Source organism: Podarcis muralis, chromosome 9 (genome assembly GCF_964188315.1).
Source record: "Podarcis muralis chromosome 9, rPodMur119.hap1.1, whole genome shotgun sequence".
Classification (NCBI taxonomy): Eukaryota; Metazoa; Chordata; class Lepidosauria; order Squamata; family Lacertidae; genus Podarcis; species Podarcis muralis.
Window position 1 is genome coordinate 80,789,477 of NC_135663.1, and position 24,197 is coordinate 80,813,673.

Here is a 24,197-nt window from a genome sequence, read left to right on the forward strand (position 1 = left end):
TACATTGGATTTGCACTGTTCCATTTTTATTTTACTCCATATGACAAGAACTAACAAAAGGGGAGGGGGGTTTGACCCTGGTCAGCCAAAATCCCTTCACTGTCTCAGCACATCTGCAGGAGCCCTGCCCAGATGATCCCAGACAGAAGACAATCAAGACCACAAAGAACTTGCATATGGGAGTGGATTCAGCATGGACTGAAACAAAGGACAATGATCAGATCTTCCCTCAGGGGGCAGGAAACTGCAAACTCCCCTTTGTCTCCTGGAAGTGACTCATGGGGAGGGGGGAAAGGAGGAACCAGCCAGGTGACAAGATACTCAGGTTACCACCAACTCCTCCCTCAACCCCTCATTTCTGTAATATATGCATGATGTTTCTGGGGGGTGGGCTTGACCTAGAGGAGGGGAATTTCAAAAGTTTTTATAAGACCTTGCACACTATTTTTCTGGGTCTTTCCTCTCACCTGCAAGTGAGGGGAACACCCTGTCGCGACAGTCTTTCTTCAATAAAGACCAGGCCTACAGGCTGCTGATTTGCTTCAATTTGCTCTGGTTGGTGCTTTATTTTTGTCCAAGGGAGCCCTAAGATTTTTCCTGTAACACTATAAAGTATAATAAATAAGCATTCCAAATCTCTGCAAGTCAATAGACTGTATTCAGCTAAGTTTTACTCAGAGCAGACCCACTGAAATTAATGGACTCATGTCATGTCCATTAATTTCAGTGGGCCTGCTCTGAGTATGGCTAATATTGTATATATCCCTATATGCTCCTCCCCCTGAACCACATTGCTTCAGAAACGCTCTTAAGAGTGGTTAACCAATTATTTGACCTAGAGTGTCCAGATGGAGCTGTTTCTGCATCAGGAGGATTTATGGCCTCTGATAAGTGAACAGACTCCAGACAACCCCAATGCTGCGTGTCTACAGAAGGATGAGCAAGCTCATGCCACTATCATCCTGGGTTTGGAGGACAGTCAACTCGTCAACGTGAGGGCGTTGCTGAAGCTAAGCAGAGCTAGCAAGCATTGAGACATTTATGTTAAGGCTACAACAGCAGCAAATACCACCTGCTAGCTATAAAGAAAATATTTGTGGAGCTGCAGGAACGAGACATTGCAAAGGTGTACGTCATACCGCCAACCCTAAATGAAAGTTGGGACAATTTTGTTATGAGCCTGGAGGCGATGCCTGAAGAAAATCTTTCCCTTGACAAAATGGGTAGGGCTATAGCTCATTGGCAGGGGACATCCATTGCTTGCAAAAGGTTCCATTTTAAATCCCCTGCATCTCCAGGTTGGGCTAGGAAAGAAGTTTTCTGAAACTGCAGGGCCAAATAAATACTGTAGATTGAGGCTGCGAAAGAGTGACTTACCAAATGCCATATAGTGAATTCAAAGCAAAGACTTAAGCAGCAGACTTCTTGATTCATGGCTCAGTCAGTCTCTTAGCTAAGCTGCATTTCAGGGTTAAATGCAATAGCCAAATCAAACAAGTTTGCATTTGTTACAGGGAAATTGGAAGGGGGATGAGAGACACCCCCCCCCACTCTGAGCCTTGTCTCTCCACACTATGAGGCAAAGATGAAGAGCCTCCACTGCACATTACAAAATGTAGCAATGCATTGATAAATGTATCTATGTACAGGATCAATGGGAAAACTTTAGAAATTCATAAGAAATCACATCATTGTATCAATCTTCTCAGTTCCAATGGCATTTAGGACCCAGGGAAGTGAGGTATAAGGGGAGGGGTGAGAGAGCCGGCCATAATCCCCAAGATGTACAGTCAGGTCTGCAGGGCCTTCCCAAGGAGTCATGACTGGTGATATTCTGCCCTCAAAGTGTCAGACAGATAACCATCTCAATCCCAATGCCTACCCACCCTAAAGTAGGATGAAGCCACAAGACAAAGGGGTGTATTTGACTTGTGTAACCCCCTGCAATGCAGATATCTCAGATAGAGTATCCATGACAGGTGGCCTTCCACCCTCTGCTTAAAAACCTCCAATGAAGGAGAGCCCACTACCCCATGAGGGGGATAATTCCACTGTCAAACAGCTTTTACTGTCAGAAAGTTCTTTCTGCTGTTTAGTTGGAATCTCCTTTCTTGTAAACTTGAAGCCATGGGTTCAAGTCCTACCCTCCAGAGCAGTAGGGGGAAAGTTTGCTCTATCCTACCCTACATGTGACAGCCCTTAATATATTTGAAGATGGCTATTATATCTCCTCTCAATCTCCTATTTTCCATGCTACATACCCAGATCCTCATATTGCTTGGTTTCCAGTCCCTTGATCATCTTGGTTGCCTTACTCTGCACATATTCCAGTTTGTCAACATCCTTCTTTAACTGTGCTTCCCAGAATTGGACATGGTATTCCAGGTGTGGTCAGGCTAAGACAGAATAGAGTGCACTATTACTTCCCTTGATTTGGACACTGTTCATGCAGCCTACAATAGCATTAGCTTGTTTTGCTGCCAAAAAGAACATCTGATACCCACACATGTACACCAGTAGTCTAGGAGGTTCTGTTAGTTACTGCACCAAAAACAAACAAATGTATTATGACATAAGGCTGAATAAGAGCTAAATTGTCTCTTTGAGATAGACATTTAAAACATATTCTTTTATTGAAATAATTTCAACTATAAAGAAATAAAGTGATACAAAGAAAAAAGGGGGAAGTGAGGGAGAAAAACTAAAGCAAACATGTGCATAAGAAAGGGGGAAAATATACAAAACTGAAATCTACTCCCATAAATTCTTATATAAATTGATATAGTGTTATTATCCTAATAGATACATTGGCTAATAGCGTATTACATTCTGTTTAAACTCATTCCGAATGTTGTCATATTTATCCAAACAAAGTCTACATCTGTTAAGTAGTCTGTTCATAAATTGCATGTGTTGTCATAGTGTTGGTCCATGAATTAATGTTGATCATAGCTATTCAGCAGTATCAGACTCTTGGTCACTATTAGGGCATGTAGAATCCATTTTCATGTCCCATTGTTAGGTATATAGCTCAAAAGAGGTATATAGTTCAATAGGTATATAGTTCAAAAGAATATTCTCCGCTGAAAGATTGAACTTTTTTCTGCACAGTCCAGCACTTTCTCCCAAAACGTGGTGCGTATAGAACTCTGTACAAACATATGTTTCAGGGAGGCATTGTCCTTGCCACATCTCCAATACAGAGCTATCTTAGCTAGTCCTTCAATCCTTAGCTTGTCTTCAGTGAGTTATCCCATTGTTCTAATATCTCAGGTGTCTCAGAAGCTGAGAGGGCTGCCAGCCCAAACACACTTCTTAGGCGTGTTGTAATTGAAGATATTGCCATTGGGCCGCATCTGATATTTTATTCCTTATCTATCAGTCAACACACCTGCTTCCATCTGATTTTTCCATAGCATCTTTTTTGCAATTTTTAGAGTAGGGTTTCCTTAGAAAGTAAGTTTAGGATGTGAAAATGGATCAAATTTGTTTTTATTATTCTATATCCTTCTAATGTAGTTGTTTCCAGTCACCTGGGATTTCAAATATTTTTTCTGAGTATTGTCCAAGCAACCAAAGGTACTTATGCATATATTCCAGGGTTGCTCAAGCTGGAAAATTGAGGCCAGCAGTAGCTTGCCAATATTTAATTTACTACATTAACAGTATATAAGCATAATTATCTAATTCTAAATTCAGAATTCTGAAACCACCTTCTTTAATTTCTAGCTGCATTCGCTGCAAGAATATCCTTGGTGTTGTTCAGCCCCAAAGGCATTTCCTAATGAGGGTGTTTATCTTTGGAAATATGATCCAGATATAAAAACTGAAATTCCTTTCAGGATATAAATGAATCTCAGAATAATATTCATTTTGAGAGCATTCACCCTTCCCCAAAGGGTAAGGTTCAATGACTCCCAACTATCAATATCTGAAGAAAACTCTTATTAATTACTTTATATTAACTGTGACTGTGTTATATCTTTTCTGTGACTGTGTTATATCTTTTGGTATTAATATACCTAGATATTTAATAGATTCAGAACAAATCTGGAATTTTCATGGCCCTCTAGCAGCTATTGTGGCTCATTGACCAGAATTAAATTCTTGCAGTGCCTTTCTGCCAGGAAGCATGGAATTAAACAGAATTATGCTCAAACAGTTTGTTGGGCTGCAGCGTAAGAAAAATAGTAGAACTTAGCTGTACTTTAGATAAGAAAAATACTAAAATATACAAAATAAGCACAAGTTCCTTTTCATCAGAATATAACACAAATTAACGTTGAACAAAACACAAATTAATGTTGAACTGTGTATATTGGTCATTACTAAGGTTGACAGCAGATGATGAGCATCCTGGATACTCCTGTACCCTAGACACATTAACAGGCTAATTTCCCTCCTGAAAACCAGCTGCATTCAGTAGGGACGCGTGAGTGCAACTGAGAACAGCTGTCCCATTATTTCTGAATGCCTGATTTCATACTGTAATCTGTAAATTAGTTGACAGATGTATAAAATCACATGTTCAGTACCTAGGGAACTCCCTAAAGATGTTCTAGAAGCATTACTGTATATATATACTATTTTTTAAATGCCCCATGTACATTAAATATAGCAAGGATAGTCATTGCTCCTAAATCTATGATGAAGATAGTGAAATTTGTTCATATTAAAGAGCCATAGACCAGAGTTCTTGCAGTTTCACCTCACCAACAAAACTCTCCAATCTCCATCATTATCATTATTAAGGTCTCAAAGCAATTTATAAGTTTAAAATACAGAGATACCAAAAACAACAACAGTAAAACAGTAAAATCATACACAGTATCAACCAGTGTTGATACACAGTATCAACCAACATTCAATAACAAGGAAAATATCATTTTCCACCCAATTAAAAGATGGACACAAAAAACAGGACAAAAATGAAACCACACTGAGATTCAAATGTCTAGGAGAACAATAACACCTTTGCATGGTGCTTAAAAATGGACAAAGCTCATGCCAGGCAAACATCATTGGAAAAGGCATTCCACAGCTGAGGGACAGCAACTGAAAAAGCCTGTTCTCTCACTGCAACCCATGACACCTTTTTCAGAGGCGGCACGCGGAGAAAAGCCAGATGATGATTAAAAGGTCCAGGAAGGTTTGGACTGGGAAAGCCTATAATTGGGGTCCTGAGCTGTATAAAAAATTGTGTTTTATAGGTCAAAACCTGCACTGTGAACTGGACTTGGAAAACAACTGGCAACCAATACAGTGAGACCAGAATTAGTATTATAGGCTAATACATCCTGGTTCCAATCAGTGATCTGGCTGCTTCTTCAGAGGCAGCTCCATGTATCACATTGCAGTTATCTAACTACGGGTTACCAGAACATAGACAACTAAAACGGCTTATCCTCACCCAGATAAGAGTTGCAATTGTGCCATTAGCTGAAGCTGATGGAAGGCACCCTGTGCCCGAGAGCTAACTTGTGCCTCCATTGACTGGCAGTAACGTACCCAGAGGTAGCACACCTGATCCTTCAGGAAAAGTATGACCATATAAAGTTGCATCCCCCCTAATCCAGACTGAGTAACCACCATTTTAAAATGCCTAGTCACATCTGGACTGAGCGTTAGGGTTTTTTGTTTGGTTTTTTGCTTTCATCCAGTTCATAACTACATCCAAGGACCAGTTTAGCACATTCCTTCATCACATTACAGTGGTACCTCGGGTTAAGTACTTAAATCGCTCTGGAGGTCTGTTCTTAACCTGAAACTGTTCTTAACCTAAAGCACCACTTTAGCTAATGGGGGGTCCCGCTGCCGCTGCCCCACTGCTGCACGATTTCTGTTCTCACCCTGAAGCAAAGTTCTTAACCCGATGTAATATTCTGGGTTAGCGGAGTCTGTAACCTGAAGCGTATGTAACCTGAAGCGTATGTAACCTGAGGTACCACTGTATTGAGTCAACCCAGTGCTCCTTCCATTCCCTACTATATACTTGTAAAGCTTTGATTATGGAACAACATATAACTGAATTAACTTATTCAAAAACTACTTCTAATCATAGGCAATACACACAAAGCAAAAACAGTTTAGAAATCTGAGATTGATGTGGTACTCAGAAATATATATACATCAAATTTTATGAGATTGTGACAATTTATCCCCACCCCTCTTTTTAATGTAATTTTGTACAGTATTGAGTTAGTTTTTTCTACTTAGTTTGGAGCTTACCCTGTGTAAATGGGTATTCTTTACTCCAATGGTGTAATCTTTCTCAGACAGCCACAAGGCAATCTGCTGAATCAACGTAATCTCTAAGCTGTACCATCTAATCTTGCAGCTGTTCTCTCTGCATGGTTATGCAATCTGCCCAGTGTGCATATATGAACAAACAGGCAACATTTTAGCATTTTAAAATGCAGCTCTTTTAAAGCTTCTGTCATTCCCCATGGTGTGCCAATATGCCCTATGTCAATTAATAATATGCTAGCCAGACTCTAAAACATGCATTTAAGTTGCACAAAACAACAGACATTGCTTTGTTAGAATCATGGAATTCTAGAGTTGGAAAGGACCGCGAGGGTAATGTAGTCCAACCCCCTGCAATGCAGGAATCTCAGCTAAAGTCTCCATGACAGATAACCTAACATCTGCTGAAAAATCTCCAAGAAAGGAGAGTCCACCACCTCCTGAATGTCGAACAGTCCTTACTGTCAGAAAGTTCTTCCTGAAGTTTAGTTGGAATCTCCTTTCTTGTAACTTGAATCCATTGGTTGAAGTCCTAGCTTCCAGAGCAGGAGAAAAAAGCTTGCTCAATCCTCCATGTGACAGCCATTTAGGTATTTTAAGATGTATCTCCTCTTTTCCAGGCTAAACATACCCAGCTCCTCAAAAGGCTTGGTTTCCGGACCCTTTTCATCTTGGCTGCCCTGCTCTGCACACATTCCAGCTAGTCAATATCCTTCTTAAACTGAGGTGCCCAGAAGCAGACACAGTACTCCTGCTGTGGTCTAACCAAGGCAGAATAGAGAGGGACTATTCCTTCCATACCCGGAAACTACAACTAATCCAGAATGCGGCAGCTAGACTGGTGACTGAGGGCGGCCGCCGAGACCGCATAACACCAGTCTTGAAAGACCTACATTGGCTCCCAGTACATTTCCGAGCACAATTCAAAGTGTTGGTGTTGACCTTTAAAGCCCTAAACGGCCTCGGCCCAGCATACCTGAAGGAGCGTCTCCACCCCCACCGTTCTGCCTGGACGCTGAGGTCCAGCGCTGAGGGCCTTCTGGCAGTTCCCTCATTGCGAGAAGCAAAGCTACCTGACATTCAGAAGACATCTTAAAGCAGCCCTGTTCAAATAAGTTTTTAATGTGTGACATCTTAGTGTATTTTTGGTCTTTGTGGAAGCCGCCCAGAGTGGCTGGGGAAACCCAGCCAGATGGGCGGGGTACAAATAATAAATTATTATTATTATTATCTTCAGGAGAAGAAAAGCCTAAGGAGCAAACCCTACATAAATGCGGAGTGCAATCCCTAAGATGGTTGGATAGCACCTTGTACACCTCATTCTGGCAACTCCCGCAGCCAAGCTGGTGCCAAATGTATTGCTCTGCTTTCTTTTGGACCACATCAGCCAGGCCGCATTGGGGGGCAGGGGATCTTCTTGTCTGGCCAGTCCAGGACCTCCATACACATTACCCAGGCTTGTGCTGCTAACACAGAAGAAACAATGTGGAAGGCAGCAGTTACAATTTACAGGTCTCTGCAGTCAAAGCGGCTGCTGTTATTCTCCAGTGGTTTAACTTCACCATTGTTTCTCGAGACAGACGGATACCGACAACAAATTACTTCCCTTGAATGGTATACTATACCATTGATGCTGTTGTTGCTGACTAGAATAAGAGTTTTTTATGCTGCTGCATCATACTGTTGACTCATGGCAAACCTTTGGTCTACTAAGACCCCTACATCCTTTTCACATGTACTGCTGGCAAGCCAAGCGTCCCCCATCTTATATTTGTGTAGCTTGTTTTTCCTGCCTAAGTGCAGAACCATTCATTTGTCCCTACTGGAATTCATTTTGTTTGTTTGGAACCTGTTCTCCAATCTATTAAGGTCATTTTGAATCCCAATTCTGTCTTCTGTGGCATTGGCTACCCCACCCAATTAGGTGTCATCTGTAAACTGCATGAGCATCCCCTCAATTCCTTCATCCAAGTCGTTGCAAACCTTCATTCTGAGCTCTGGCCCATCTGACCTTCTCCCTACAACTGTTTGCTATTTGTATACACTCTTCCTTTCTGATTTCTCCTTTCTTCCATTTCTTATACATAGCCTTCTTACATCTCAGTTCCTTATGCAACCAAACCAGTTTCTCACCTGGAATACTGTGTCCAGTTCTGGGCACCACAGTTCAAGGACACTGACAAACTGGAACGTGTCCAGAGGAGGGCAACCAAAATGGTCATAGAATCATAGAATCATAGAGTTGGAAGAGACCACAAGGGCCATCGAGTCCAACCCCCTGCCAAGCAGGAAACACCATCAGAGCACTCCTGACATATGGTTGTCAAGCCTCTGCTTAAAGACCTCCAAAGAAGGAGACTCCACCACACTCCTTGGCAGCAAATACTACTGTCAAACAGCTCTTACTGTCAGGAAGTTCTTCCTAATGTTTAGGTGGAATCTTCTTTCTTGTAGTTTGGATCCATTGCTCCGTGTCCGTGGTCAAAGGTCTGGAAACGATCCTTATGAGGAACGGCAAATGGAGCTGGGCATGTTTAGCCTGGAGAAGAGGAGGTTAAGGGGTGATATGATAGCCATGTTCAAATACATAAAAGGATGTCATATAGAGGAGGGAGAAAGGTTGTTTTCTGCTGCTCCAGAGAAGCGGACACAACCATATGTCAGGAGTGCTCTGATGGTGTTTCTTGCTTGGCAGGGGGTTGGACTCGATGGCCCTTGTGGTCTATTCCAACTCTATGATTCTATGCACTTTGACGTGCTTTCGAACTGCTAGGTTGGCAGGAGATAGTGAAATATAAATATATAAATTCTAGTTATGTATGGAAGCTTTCATCAGCTATTAAGTCCTGATAAATTCAGTTAGATTTACCGTACTCCCAATAAATTGAATGGAGGATTGTGGCCTTAGACCTGGCATCTAGTTAGTTTTGCTCTAGGGCAGAGGTTTTCAACCTTTTTGAGTTCACGGCTCCCCTGACCAACTACCTTCTTTCTGTGGCTCCCCTAGGGGGCTCTGGAGGCGTGAGGTCCCCCCTCGCCTGCAGAGCCAGCAGCCCCTCACCCCTTTCTGAACACCCTCCCTTGTGTTGGGACACGCCAAAGAGAGGAGCTTCCTGATGCCTCCCCCCCCCCCCCGGGGCCTGGGAAGAGGGTGGCTCCAGCCTTAGCGGCCCAACAGAAACTGGCCAAAGGTGAGTATGAGGCCGGCACCTTACTCACCTGGGGAGGCAGCAGCGGGCGCCACTGGGCCTGCATGGCAGAGCCTCCCCTTCAGCACCGGACCCTCAGCTCCCAGGCAGGCCTTGCATGCAGCACTGCCTGCCTGGCCTCCCCCTTGTCCAGCCAGGGCTGGCGGACTGGCTGGCTGGGCTCCCTCGCCTGCTTCCTTCCTTCCTTCCTCCGAGGCCGCCTCGGCTCCTGGCACCCAGCACCCCCTGGCCAGCCCTAAGGGCACCCTTCGCCCGCAGAACTTGTAGCCAGGGCTGCTGCAACAGCCAGAGGCAAGAGGGCATCCGAGGAGGGAGGGAAGAGGGAGGGAGGCCAGGGTTGCCCGCAGCCCCCCAGGGTGCCATGGCACATGGGGTGAAAACCACTGGCTTATCCTGCCATTCTCCGCCCCACTGGCGGAGGGCTGGTGGCAATTAGCTTAGCTTGTTGCTAGGCTTTGAAATTTTACATTAGGACTTTGTAAATAAACTTGCTGCTAAGAGCAACAACCTTCAATAAAAAGAGAATTTGAGTCAGCTGTGGGCAGATTTTCTTACACCTGTTGACAACTGCAAATAGTCCTCGTTTCATTTAATTGCTTATAAATATGACATGAGGGCCCGTTTGGGATGGGAGGGCAAACATACAAATATTCCATGCCAGTTAAAAGAGAAGAAAGAAACACTACAAGAAGCCCCTTGTAGTGGGGCTTAAGGAATGGTGGCACCAGTTTTGCTATTTTATTCCTCTTGACGGCTTTTGTGACTCCCCGGTGCCGGGCCGGGGGGGGGGCGCCGTGGGACAAGGAGAAGCCTCTCTTCCCGCCTAAAGCTGAGGCGAAGGCGAGCCCCTCCCCCCCGGCCCCCGCCAATCCCCTTCCTCGCCCCGCCCCTTTCTCCTCAGCCTTACTATTACTACCAAGCCCGCCGCCTCCACCACGTGACCCGCGGGAGCGCCCCGCCCGCCGCGCCGCGGGTTTGTTTCCAAGGCGACCAGAGGGATGAGAGAAGAGGAATGGCGGCCGGGGGGGGGGGGGACTCCTTCCCTCCCTCCCGCCCCGCAGAAGGAAGCGCGGGCTCGTCTGCTGAGGGAAGGCGGCGGGGGCGGGAGTGTGGAGGAGAAGGGGCTGGCGCATGCGTGGTGGCGCTGGAACCCTGGACCTCGGAGGGAGAGGGCGCGCGCACGTGCGTGTGGCTCCGCGCTCGCTCGCGCGCCGCTTAGCCTGATCCTTCGGAGCTGCAGCTGCTCTTGCAGCAGCCGAGGAGAGCGGCTTCCCGGTAGGCTTCCCGGGCGGCAGCGGCAGCAGCAGCAGCAGGTACGTGGCTCCTTTGGGGCGGGGGGTTTCCTCCCCCCCCCCTCTGCCTCTCCCGGCCTCTGCAAAGGCGCACGTGCTCACCTGCTGCAATGGGAGGCGCTGGGTCCCCAATCCCGATTGCACTACCGAGCCCTGCAAAAGAGGGGGGGGGATCCAGGGTGACAGCGGAGCATCCACCCCCCCCCCCCGAATTGCGCCTGGGGTGCGTGCGTGCGCGCGCGAGAGGGAAGTCCCCTCCGGCTGGCCGAGCTGGGCAGTGGGCTTCCTGTGCCAAGGAGCCCGGCATCCCCCACTGCAGAGGAGGAGGAGGAGGAGGAGGAGGAAGGCGGCGGGCGAACACCGTGCGAGTGTCATGGTGGCGGGGATATCCTGTCTGCTAAGGTGCAAGGCATCCCTTTCGTGAGGGACGGACATATTGCACATTGAGAGGTTGTATTAGTGGAGGGAGAGGGATGGGGACTGGCTTGTTAGGAGTGCCTGGGACTCCCTTCTACAAATTTTGCTTTCTTAAAAGCAGGCATTTCTCATGTGAGGATCTGCACCACAAGCCGGGGATTCCCTGTTGCCTCCCAAATGCAGTTCACACTCGACGTTGCTTTGTGGTGAGATGCTCAGCATCCTTCCCTTCAGTCCAAACTCATTCTTAAAGCTGCAGAGTTAAAAAGATGAGGGCAATGAATTGTCCCTTCCATCAGCTTATACATAAAAGGTGAATATTTCTGTGGTGGAGGACCGGTCATCATTTTATCCTGTTGCCACTGTGGTGGTGCTGAACTCCATGGGATTCTTTTAAGTGTTGCCACTGCAACACTTTCTCCATAAGAAGAAGAAGAAGAAGGAAAAAAGAACACAGTGTATGGTTTTCCCCAAGGGAGACTGTTTTCCTTAATCTTTCTTTCTCTGTACCAGATGGCAAATCCCACCTCAGGAGGGAACAGGAGGAGTGCATGCTTTGAGCCATTTATCTGCAAAAAGGTGATGAGGTACCCTTTGCCAAAGTGCGTTAGGAAGGCATTCCTCTCTGCCCATTGAATTTTTTTGTAGGTTCTCTCTGGTTACCTACATACTTGAAATAGAAATATGAATTTACTACTTGTCAAGTTCATAGAGTTGATTATGTGGCAAGGAAACAGTCCTTTGCTTTGTCACTGTAAAACAGTATGCATGTCAGGGTGGGTCTAGTGAGAAGTTCATGAATTTTCCTATGGAAGTGTATGTAGGACAAATCCTATTGATGTAGTACTTTTTTGGAATTCGTTCATGGGCGTAGCCAGGATTTTTGTTAGGGGGGCAGAACCTTAGTAAAGTATTTTTATTGATTTATTTGATGGGGGCAGCTGCCCCCCTGCCCCCCTTGGCTATGCCCATCAATTCATTGTGGGTTTTTGTGTAACCAGCTTGGTTGGCCTTTGGGGAAGGCTTGAGGGAATCCTTTGTATTTAAGAGAGGTGACTTTGGATGACTTGTTAAATGAGTGGTACTTGAAAGTCAACTGCTATGATCCTAGTGATTTTTTTCCTACAGTAAGGGTAGTGGGAAGAGGTAAAACAACAGAATTCTATATGACAGGGAAACAGATTGTTTTGGAGGTCTCCGCCTTGGGCTTAACTGTAGTTGGTAATTCAGTTATTTCCTAAAACTGTGTTTTATATGAAACTAAGGAGAGCTTTCCTTAATGTCTGACTCTAAAATAAGACATTTTGAGTTACTTCATGTTGAAAGCTCTTCTTTTTAAAAAGGTGCATGACTAAGGGCATTTCTGCACAGCAACGGGCTGTTTAGTGCAATAAATATGCTTTGCTGTGCACTTGTTGCACATGGATTTGGGTTGCAGAGCCTCTCAAAGTGAATGGTAGCATACCTCTTTATTTTCATTTGCCTCTTTTTAGTTTTTCTGAGTGGCCTTGACATGCTTTTCTTTTGCATTGAAAATTAATTTGCAACAATACATTGGCCTTCATTAATAAAGATTGCTCACTGACTTTCAAAGACCTAATTTAATGATATATTGGTTCCTTGGTATTTGGGTAACAGTCTGATTTATGTATCCTTAACCACACTAGTTTATGTAATATAGGCCGAATTTGGGGGAAAAAACACAACACCAACCAAACGAAAGCTAAACTTGACAAAGGACCAAGTTGGAGCGCATCAGAAGGTAGTTAGACTTTGTCCCACTCTTCTTCATTTTGACCTGCTTCCCTTTATGTGAACACAGTATTGCTTTTGATTCTGCAGTGCTGGCCCTTGCACATCCTGGCTGTATTTTTTTTTAGCTTAGGTTTGCTGGTATGCAGAACTAATGTACCTGCATGTCTGCCTGCAGACACACATGTACCAAAGGGTGGCTTGGGCCATGGGTCTGGCAAGTTATTTGCTCTGATCAAGTACCCAACTGAAAGACAACTCTAGATCTGTGACTCTTGGAACACTTAATTACATATTGATCTTGTCAGCAGTTTTCATTTATCATGCAGTAACTTGTCTTTTAAATTTTACTGTTGCCTACCATCAACAATGTAAGTTATCACTTGGGCAAATATCTGCTGATTAGCTAGCAAATAAATGCCATCTTGATTGTGAGACTGTAGGTCTAAATTGCTTTTACCTAGATTAAAATGCAATAGTGACCTCCTAATTAGCAATCTCTTCACATGAGAAAAATACTCCCATGAGGCATTTGCTTCTTCCTATATTACATTAGTTAATGTGACTTTACCCAAAGTCATACACCCCCCCCCACAAAGCTCTAGAACTGCCACCTTGGTAACAGCGTTGTTTCATTTTTATCGGAGCAGCTGATGAAGGTAAATGCTTTGCCACGTGAAAACACACAAGTAACCTCTGTTAATCACAGTAGCATAAGTATTATTTTAGTGATTAACCAAATCCTAAAAGGGATCCAAAGGAAGTGTGAAGTGTTTGTTGCTTTTATAACTGTGTGTGCGTAAACCTAAGAGCAGGAGATACCTGCATGCAGAAATGCACACACCTCTCTCTTACAGAGTTGTGTGTGGGATGAGCTGGAAAACCCTAGCAGTGAGCTTGCTTCTGGTCTCAAATCATAGAGGAGGGCTGCAGTATCCAGTGGCTTAGCAGCTGCCCTTCCCAAGATCAAAATAAGTGATCAATTCACTCGGGTGGGGCTCACCACCAGTGCCCCCCTGCTGCCCCATGCCTCTTAGCACTCCCCTAGGTAATCCCACAGCACCCTTTGGTAGCTAGGGCTATATACCTTAAATCATATGGTAGTCATACAGTGGTGCCCCGCAAGACGAAATTAATTTGTTCCGCAAGTTTTGTCGTCTAGCGAATTTTTCGTCTTGCGAATTATTATTTAGACAAAGGAAACAAAGTCACGAGACGTTTTCGTCTTGCGAAGCAAGCCCATAGGGAAATTCGTCTTGCGAGGCAACTTGAAAAAGGAAAAACCTTTCGTCTAGTGAGTTTTTTGTCTTGCGAGGCATTCGTCTTGCGAGGTACCACTGTATTCTAGAGGTGTAAGTTTGTCTACTTTTCTAAATAACTGTCCAAAATCTGCAGTGGTTTTTTACCTAAATGCAAAGGTCTTATGTAAGGTAAATGATGGTGTTGGAGAATGCCTCTGACTTCTCTGCCCTTGTATTCTATTCTATTGCTATGGCACCTTCCTGTTGGCTGTCTCTTGTGGCTTCTGAAAAAGTTCCCCCCTCCATGTTAATATAACAAAGGCTAATATAGTTGTGCAAGTGTGATGTGAAATCTTTTCTGCCTTAAACATTATCAGAAATCAGTTGGCACTTCTATTTCCAGAAAATGATTCTAGATTCAGGTAGGTAGTTGTGTTGGTCTGACGCAGTCAAAATAAATTTAAAAAATTAAAAAAATTGCCCAGTAGCACCTTAGAGACAAACTTAGTTGGTCTCTAAGGTGCTACTGGACAGTTTTTTTATTTATCCAGAAAATGATGTTGTTGAAAGTGATGTAATAGGAGCTATCATTTTCTCTTCCCTTCTCTCTCTCTCCTTCCCTGCTCCAGCTTCCTTTTATGTGTCTCTAGAGAGGGGAGGAGCTCCTTTGACCTGGTACTAGTTGCTAGTGATACCTAGCAGTACTGTACACAGGGGTCTGCGGGTGCCCCTTTCAAAAATGGAGCCAGGCTCTGTCTTGCACTGGGACACAGAAGGAGTGTTGCAGGCAGGAGGGGAGGGTTTGCGACAAGCAGACACCCTGATTGTTTTTTAAATGGAGGAACAAAGTCAGTGATGAAACAGACCCTTGCCAGGCAGTGCATACATTAGGGGCCTGCTTTGTCTCTGGGGAGCAGGAAGTGAGAAATCCAAACCTCAGTGATACTAAAAGAGTCATTGACTGTGAAACTCAGTGAATAGTTGTTGAAATCTGTAGGTGATTAATTTCCCCACAAAACTAGTTTCAGCCATGGTTATTGGTGGTGTTCAGGTACTGCATAAGTTTGAAGAGTGAAGCAGCCATAGTGCTGAGCAGGCACCCACATTTTAAAACTACAGCAATACTGAAAGACAAAAAAGGCAGGCTCATCTTTGTTAGGGGGAACACTAGATGGCAAAACTAAATTGACAATTGGCCCCAAACTCAAAACAGTTAGATTTTATCCAGAAAAGACTAAATAAACTCATCTCCTGGGGAAACAATTCTAGGAGGTGACTTCAACCTAAACACCAGAGATACCTCTCCAAGACATTCACCCCCAAATCCTCTGGGCAACCTTCCTCTGAAGGAAGCCAAAAAAAGAGCAGCAGAGACTCCTATAGACTACAGTGGTACCTCGGGATACAGACGCTTCAGGTTACAGACTCTGCTAACCCAGAAATAGTACCTCGGGTTAAGAACTTTGCTTCAGGATGAGAACAGAAATTGTGTGGCGGCGGCGGAGCGGGAGGCCCCATTAGCTAAAGTGGTGCTTCAGGTTAAGAACAGTTTCAGGTTAAGAACAGACCTCCGGGACAATTTAAGTATGTAACCAGAGATACCACTGTACTAAAAATGCTGAAAAACGAAAGCCTGTATGAAACATGGGGTGACAAAAACCCAGGCAACACCAGTCTCACATTCCTGTCTGGATGCCATGGCACAAGGTCTAGGCAGGACTGACCATGCCAACCCTAACTGCAGAGGAACAAGAATTATGGACAGCCCTATTACCCCAGAGGAAAAAGAGACTGTCCTCAAAAATGTAGAACCACACAAAGCCCCGGGCCCAGATGGCTTTACAGCAGAATTCTGCAAGAAATTCAAAGACACCCTGATTCCCTTTATGACACGCCTGTTCAACGACCTCATAAAAGGACCCCCATGCCTCCTCCAAAATAGTCTCTATCCCAAAGCCATTCAAAGACAGCACAGCCTCAAAATAGAATCACACCGCCCAATTTCGCTGATAAATCAAGACTACAAAATATTCACATCAATTCTGGCCAACCGTATAAAATGTTTCTCACACACACTTAATAGCCTTGGACCAGGCTGGCTTTGTCCCCAGTTGCAGTATAACAGACCCCATTAGGAAACTACTGAATTTGATTGAACACAGCAAAACAACCAGGTATTTCCATTCCAAACAATCAAAGGCTTTAAGGATATACCCAAGGTAGTCAGTGGGGATCTGGTTGTTTTGCTGTGTTCAATCAAATTCTAATAGTACTAGGCAGTTTTTGAAATTAGCCAGGTGCCGGGCGCATTTTGCACCTGACTATCAGCCACTTGCTACCACTTTGTACATCTACTCTGCAAAAGAATGAAAGTTCATCACCCACCTTCTTTCTCGCTGCCCCACCTCACAATGCCTATGACGCCAGTGCCTCACACCGAAGGTAACTGACATGTAGAAAGGACTCTGGATTGAAACAGAGACATTGTATGTACCCTTGTGAAAATGCTTTAATAAAAACAAATTATATTTTATTTGAAGCATGTGTGTGGAAGCAATTCAATTTAGACATTTGATCAACTTTTAACTGGAGGGTGGGATATCAGCTCACCTTCCCAAAGTGGGAATTTGCCCGTTTCCATCCTTTGTTGATGTTGTGCTGCTGTGATCTGATCAGATTAAAACAGTAATGTTTCACGGGCGCTCTCTCCCTCCCCCCACTTTTTGCATGGGTGAAATGACATTTCACAAAGCGTTTGCTCAAGATGGTTGCAACATTCCTACTGGGAAAGGATGACTGTAGGAACTTGCTAGGGATGAAAGTAACAGCAGGTGAATATATGCATGTAGTCCTTCACATCTTCTGAATTAAAATTTGGGCTCACATGCTACAAAAACTGCACCCGTAAACATTTTGGATAACTCGGACTGTTGCTATCCTGTAGGCAAATACAGACACAAAAGTTTGGTTAAATCATGACTAAAAGTTATATCCAGATTCTAAGATGTAGACCATGGACAGAAATGCATTCCCAATTTTTAAACGTCATAAAATTTGTAGCCACTCTCCCAGCACAGAGCTGAAATATATATTTCATATTCTTAAGTGGTGACACATGAGACACATTGAGCCACTGGGCACCTGGGTTTCCCACTCTGCTTTGACCCTAGGTCCAGGGAATCCATTGCCATAATTCACAAACAGGCCTGTTAGTATTAAAGGCCAACTAAAGTCCCCATAGCCATTTGTTGAAAAACCATGCCATCAATAATAATAATAATAATATTTTTTATGTATACCCCGCCCTCCCCAGCCAAGGCTGGGCTCAGGGCGGCTAACAAGCAAAAATAAAAACAAGTTGAATGAATACAACTTAAAAACAAAATTAAAATACAACATTAAAATATTGAAACATTAAAATATTAAAATGTAGCCTCATTGCAGGAGGAGAAAGGAAAAGAAAAAAGAAAGGGGGAGGGAATCAAATTGACTCCAAGTCAAAGGCCAGGTGGAACAACTCTGTCTTACAGGCCCTCCGGAAAGAAATCAGATCCTGCAGGGCCCTGGTCTCATGAGGCAGAGCGTTCCACCAGGCGGGAGCCAGTGTTGAGAAGGCCCTGGCTCTGGTTGAGGCTAATCTGACTTCCTTCGGGCCCGGGACCTCTATGGTGTTGCTATTTATGAACCTTGAGGTCCTCCGTGGGGCATACCGGGAGAGGTGGTCCCGTAGGTACGAGGGTCCTAGGCCGTGAAGGGCTTTAAAGGTCAAAAGGAGCACCTTAAATCTGACCCTGTACTCCACCGGGAGCCAGTGCAGCTTGAAAAGCACTGGGTGAATATGCTCCCATGGCAGAGACCCCGTGAGGAGCCTCGCTGCAGCATTATGCACCCGCTGGAGTTTCTGGGACAGCTTCAAGGGCAGCCCCGCGTAGAGCGAATTACAGTAGTCAAGCCTGGAGGTGACCGTCGCATGGATCACAGTGGCCAGGTCGGGGCGGGAAAGGTAAGGGACCAACTGCTTGATGCGGCGAAGGTGGAAAAATGTCGCCTTGGCTGTTGCTGTAACCTGCGCCTCCATGGAAATGGAGGCGTCAAGGATTACACCCAAACTCTTAATGGAAGGCAATGGCACTAATTGGGCCCCCGCAAGAGAATGGAGTTGGTCCCTCATCCCCATGCCATCCCGACCCTGTCATAGGACCTCTGTCTTCGAAGGATTTGGTTTCAATCGGCTCCCACGAAACCATCCAGCCACAACTTCCAAGCATCTGGTCAGTGTGTCCGGGGCCGAGTCGGTGTGGCCATCCATCAGCAGATAGAGCTGAGTGTCATCAGCATATTGGTGACAGCCCAGCCCAAAGCTCTGGACAATCTGGGCAAGGGGGTGCATAAAGATGTTAAAAAGCATCGGGGAGAGAATTGCGCCCTGCGGCACTCCACACACCAAGGAGTGGCGCGACGACATTTCCCTCCCTAGTGCCACCCTCTGTCCCCGACCAGAGATAAAAGAGCACAGCCATTTATGGGCTATGCCCTGAATCCCCATGTCGGGGAGGCGGTGGTCCAGAAGATCATGATCGACCATGTCAAAGGCTGCTGACAAATCTAAAAGGATCAGCAGTCCTGACCCGCCTCGATCCAGTTGTCTACAGAGATCATCTGTTAGGGCAACCAGAGCCGTCTTGGTCCCGAAACCAGGACGGAACCCGGACTGAAATGGATCTAAAGCTGATGTTTCCTCCAGAAACCTACCAAGCTGTTCAGCAACCGCTCTCTCAATTATCTTACCCAGATATGGGAGATTTGAAACTGGGTGGTAATTGGATAGGTCTAAAGGATCTAGTGAAGTTTTCTTTAAGAGCGGACACACCACTGCTTCCTTCAGTTCCCCTGGGAATGTCCCCGTGCCAAGGGACAAATTGATAATTTCAACCAGGGGGGTCTGCGCAACATCTGGACACAATTAATTAAGCAATTAATGATGCTTGGGGAATGTACCTGTATTGTAACTCATCTCCCATTAAATCTCTCATGACCAGTATGTAATACATAATGTATGTATTTCCAACCTGACTTTTTTAAAAAATGGAAATCTTCAAGGGGTTGTGCAATTTCTGCTTAATATTTTACATGATCCTTAGCTGTTGTTGTCATGTGGGGAAACAAATTGAACCCTAGCTGATTTATTTTTATAAGATATTTTTAAATAGAAATCAACAGCATTAAAGTTATGGTCTTAATTGTGATCCTATTGTAAAATATGGGGGAAATGGTATCAAAGGGTCTTGGAGACAGTGCTGGTCACTCAAGAGCCTCTGACCTGCTCCCTTGGGCAGAAGAAACGCTCCAGATACACTGGAGGGCCGGGCTTAATTTGTGAGCGGCTCTAGACCCTGTTCTTCATGACAAAAAGCTGGAACTTTGAATAGGAAAACTAATAAATGCCTCTGAGTACATGCAGAGTGCTTTTCCTTCTTCATTTAATAGCCAGAACATAGAGCTTCACTCCTGGGATGTGGGCGCAGGGGTTTCCTCTGGCTTCAGAAATTTTGCAGATAATGCGTTTTTATGATAGAGAGAGAGAGAGAGAGAGAGAGAGATTGAACTAGGATTGCCCTTGCTAGCTGTGGAAATGGCAGCAGCACCTCGGTGGAAGGGTGGGATACGAATGTAATATTATACAGGCAACGCCCCATTTACTCAGGGGTTATGTTCTAAGGTACTGTGCGTTTAAGTGAAATCACATATATCTGAAACACCATTGAAAAAGCCTGCAAACATAGCTTTAGTCACCTATCTAGACTTTCTTGTACTGTGTGTGCCCATTTTCAGACTTTTCTGCCAACTAGAAGTGTATTGGACTATATGTGCCCCAAATGTGAGCTTTCTACCTGCCAATCAGTTTCTTGGCCCAAGCCAAAGTGATGGTTTTGACACATAAAGCCTTAAACCGCTTAGGACTGCAATCAGCGCTTTTTTTCTGGGGGGACACAGGGGCATGCACACCCCTAAACATTTTGTGAATCTTTGTACTTTTGTCCATTTACTGTATTTATTTCCCCAATTTGAACTATAAAATGCTGGTTTTCTTGAGTCAAAATGAGAGTATCCCTAAACATTTTTTTAGAAAAAAAGCACTGACTACAATACCTCAAAGACTGTCTCTCCCCATGTGAACCGACTTGGACCCTGTGATAATCACCGGAGGCCTTTATTTGTGTGCCTCCTCCATGAGAGGTCTGGAGGGTGGCAACATGAGAATGGGCCTGTTTGTGGAATGCTCACCCCAGAGAGTCTTGCCTGGCGCCTTCATTATACATCTTTAGGCACCAGGTGAAAACATTCCTCTTCAACCAGGCCTTTGGCGGATTGACATTCTATGTCCTTTTAGATGTGTTTGTGGGGTATGGGTTTGTTTTGCTCTTGTTTTCATTTTGTAATTTTATGCTGTGGACCGTCTTGAGAACTTCGGATGTAGGGTGGTATATAAATTTAATAAATAATAAAAAACAATACCTAGTGCAGGGGTCTGCAACCTTTAAGACAAAAAGAGCCACTTGGACCCGTTTCCGAAGAAAAAAAACCTGGGAGCCACAAAACTCGTCATTATAAAAATAACTTTTTTGTCACTTTTTTATTATTTCTTTGTTTGACCCCTCAGAATTACTCCTCCTCATAGAAATAAACGTTAAATTAACAAGTTACCTTTTTGTGTGTGTGTGTGTTCTTCACTCCCCTTCAAGACAGTGACCAGCGTACATGCCCCCTTTCAATGCAGTGACCAGCGTACATGCCCCTTACAATGTAGCGGGCGGGCGGGAAGGTGACGTCGGGACGGTGCGTGACTAACGCACGCACCGTCCCCATGCGACGTCACAGCCAGTACAGCGCCCGCCACAGTGGGGAGTGTCGGGACGCACAATGCGCCTCCTCCCCTCGCTAGTATCCTCCCCAGAGCTGCGGCAAAGGTGTAAAAGAGCCACATGCGGCTCCGGAGCCGCGGGTTGCAGACCCCTGACCTAGTGTGTCAGCAATGTAGTCATTTTGATGTGCATTTCACAGGCTCATTATTATTATACATTTACGTATACCCCACTTTTTCCACTGATGAAACTCAAAACAGCTTACAGATAAAAATAAGAATCATTAAAAACATTGAGAAAACCATTAAATAACAGTTAAACAATAGAATTAATAGAACTATATACACATGTAAAATAGGTTTAGAACATACAAATAATTACAATAAAAACAGCATGGCACCAGCCTTCCAGCAAGAATGAAACAAGAATGTCTTCACCTGCCTGTGGAAGGAGAACAAGGAGGGAGCCAGTCTAACTGCTCTAGGGAGGTTGTTCCAGAGCCTGGGGCAGCCACCAAGAAGGCCCTTTTCCACGTCCTCACCTAGCATGTCTGTGAGAGTGGTGGGACCAAGAGAAGGGCCTCCCCTAAAGATTTCAGAGCCTGGGAAGGTTTGTATGAGGGAATATGGTCTTTCAGATAGCTTGGACCTAAGCCATGTAGGGCTTTATATGCCATAGCCAGCACTTAGAACCGGGCGATATTTCAGTTCATTGTCTGAAACTGGTATGAAGTTCAGATTGCAGACTTCTTGAGCTGGCAATACGTCACGGCTCCCTGGCTGCCGCCAGCACTCCCGGCTGCCTGCACTGTGCTGGTGGTAGCTGGGGAGCTGCCATGTATTGCCCGCTCAGATTGTGTGCTCTGTGATTTACCTTCACCTGAGCAAGTGGGGTGGGCTGCCTCCTTCCTGCCAGCTGGGAGGGAAGAGGCAGCCTACCCTGCTTGCTTGGGCGGAGGCGGATACGCAGGCCAGCAGCCACATGGAGCACTTTCTTAGGCTTTCTCTGCCAAGGCCGAGGCTCGACTGGGGAGGGAGTGGGCAGAAGCGCCTTTGCTTGAGCAAGCAAGCAGCCTCCTTCCCTTCCTCCTGGTCGCTCCTCCCTCCCTGAACACCCCAGCTGCTTTTTCAGCCTTTTTCAGTGTTATTTCAGACATCATAATATATCACTATATCACAATGATTAACTGGTTGATATATCATGATGTTGAAAACCAGATATCGCCCAACTCTAACCAGCACTTTGAATTGTGTCCAGAAACAGACCAGTAGCCAATGGAGTTGTTATACTGAGTAAGTCATATGCTCCCTATAACCAGCTGCGGTCAGCATTCTGGCTGCAGCTCTTTGAGCCAGTTGAGGTTTCTGAGCACTTTTCAAAGGCAGCCCCATGTGGAGCATGTCACAGTAATCCAAATGGGATGTGACCAAGTCAGACATCTCCACGAATGGGTGCAGCTGGTGCTCTAGCTGTAACTGCACAGTTGCACTCCTGGCCACTGCAGAAACCTGAGCATCCATGCTTGGGGACAAGTCTAGGAGCACGTTCAGTGAGCCTGTGTCTTTAGGGGGAGTGCTGCCTGACTCAGCACAGGCTGAATCCCTATGCTGCCTTCTTACTATTGAAGTTGCATAAATATCTCGTTCTAATCATTCAAGACAACTTGTCTATGCAGCAGATTTCAGCTTTGGAGTTGCTATGGAAATACCTTAAGTACTTGTTCATGTCTCTTCATGAAATGTCCTGTTTCAGACTCTTGAAGTACCGTATTTTTCGCACCATAGGACGCACTTTTTCCCTCCCAAAAAGCAAGGGAAAATGTGTGTGCGTCCTATGGAGCGAATGCAGGCTTTCGCTGAAGCCTGGAGAGTGAGAGGGGTCGGTGCGCACCGACCCCTCTCGCTCTCCAGGCTTCAGGAAGCTATCCACTAGCCGTGGGAGACCCAGCTCTCCCACGGCTAGCGGACCGCTGCGCTAATCCAGAAGCTTGGGGCATGCGGAGCACAGCGCGCCCCAAGCTTCTGGGTGCCGGCAAGGTCTCGCTAGCCCTGGGAGAGCCCCGCGACGTTGCGTGGCTCTCCCAGGGCTAGCGAAGCGCCGCGCTAATCCCGAAGCTTGGGGCGCGCGGAGCTCAGCGCGCCCCAAGCTTCTGGGTGCCGGCAAGGCCTCGCTAGCCCTGGGAGAGCCCCGCGACGTTGCGTGGCTCTCCCAGGGCTAGCGAAGCGCCGCGCTAATCCCGAAGTTTGGGGCTTCGGGATTAGCGCTCCGCTCAGCCTGCTTCCCGGAGCGCCAGGCGCCCTGAAAGCAGAGCTCCAGGCGCTTCGGGAACACATCCGCAGCATGGGGAGCCTTGCAGGAATTCCCCGCAGGGCTCCCCACGCTGCGGATAGCAGCCTGCTGCCTGGCGGGTGGGGCGCCCTGAAGCAGAGCGCCCCTCGCGCCAGGCATACATCCACAGAGTGGGGAACCTTGCAGGAGTTCCCCACAGGGCTCCCCACGCTGCGGATAGCAGCCTGCTGCCTGGCGGGTGGGGCGCCCTGAAGCAGAGCGCCCCTCGCGCCAGGCAGACATCCGCAGAGTGGGGAGGCTTGCAGGAGTTCCCGACAAGGCTCCCCACGCTGCGGATAGCAGCCTGCTGCCTGGCGGGTGGGGCGCCCTGAAGCAGAGCGCCCCTCGCGCCAGGCATACATCCGCAGAGTGGGGAACCTTGCAGGAGTTCCCCGCAGGGCTCCCCACGCTGCGGATAGCAGCCTGCTGCCTGGCGGGTGGGGCGCCCTGAAGCAGAGCGCCCCTCGCGCCAGGCATACATCCGCAGAGTGGGGAACCTTGCAGGAGTTCCCCACAGGGCTCCCCACGCTGCGGATAGCAGCCTGCTGCCTGGCGGGTGGGGCGCCCTGAAGCAGAGCTCCCCGCCCGCCAGACAGACATCGGCCAGCCCCACAAGCTTGGGGGACAGCAGGGAGGCGCAGCGCCACTATCCCGCTGTTCCTCGACCTGGTTCGGTTTCCCTGACCTGCTTTTGGGGGGGAAATAAAGGGGAAATTTTTTTCCTTTATTTCCCCCCCAAAAAACTAGGTGCGTCCTATGGTCCGGTGCGTCCAATCGAGCAAAAAATACGGTAATCAAGACAGTCTGCAAAAGCTTCCAAACTCTGTTTTCAAGTAACCATGGTTAGTT

General features: G+C 46.2%; 2 protein-coding genes and 1 long non-coding RNA gene across 12 annotated transcripts in view; 1 reads left to right on the forward strand and 2 right to left on the reverse strand.

Moving 5' to 3' along the window:
- Positions 1 to 24,197, reverse strand: part of NRG4 (neuregulin 4) — a 76,261-nt gene that overhangs the window by 28,973 nt on the left and 23,091 nt on the right. Inside the window, exon 3 of one of the 5 annotated variants that reach the window (XM_028743061.2) lies at positions 2,262 to 2,396. The exons of the other annotated variants lie outside the window; for them this stretch is intronic. The gene's annotated coding sequence lies outside the window, so the exon portion shown is untranslated. The remainder of the gene's footprint in view (positions 1 to 2,261; positions 2,397 to 24,197) is intronic. 5 annotated transcript variants of the gene reach the window in all.
- Positions 5 to 22,778, reverse strand: LOC144328913 (uncharacterized). The gene is made up of 2 exons (XR_013394303.1): positions 20,674 to 22,778; positions 5 to 398 (listed from the first exon to the last, which is right to left on the reverse strand). It is a non-coding gene; the product is annotated as an uncharacterized LOC144328913 (long non-coding RNA).
- TMEM266 (transmembrane protein 266) overlaps positions 10,488 to 24,197 on the forward strand; it is a 104,964-nt gene continuing 91,254 nt past the window's right edge. For 2 of the 6 annotated variants that reach the window (XM_028743055.2, XM_028743058.2), the window contains exon 1: positions 10,488 to 10,768. The gene's annotated coding sequence lies outside the window, so the exon portion shown is untranslated. The remainder of the gene's footprint in view (positions 10,769 to 24,197) is intronic. The other 4 variants (XM_028743051.2, XM_028743052.2, XM_028743056.2 and 1 more) reach the window with 2 other exon arrangements.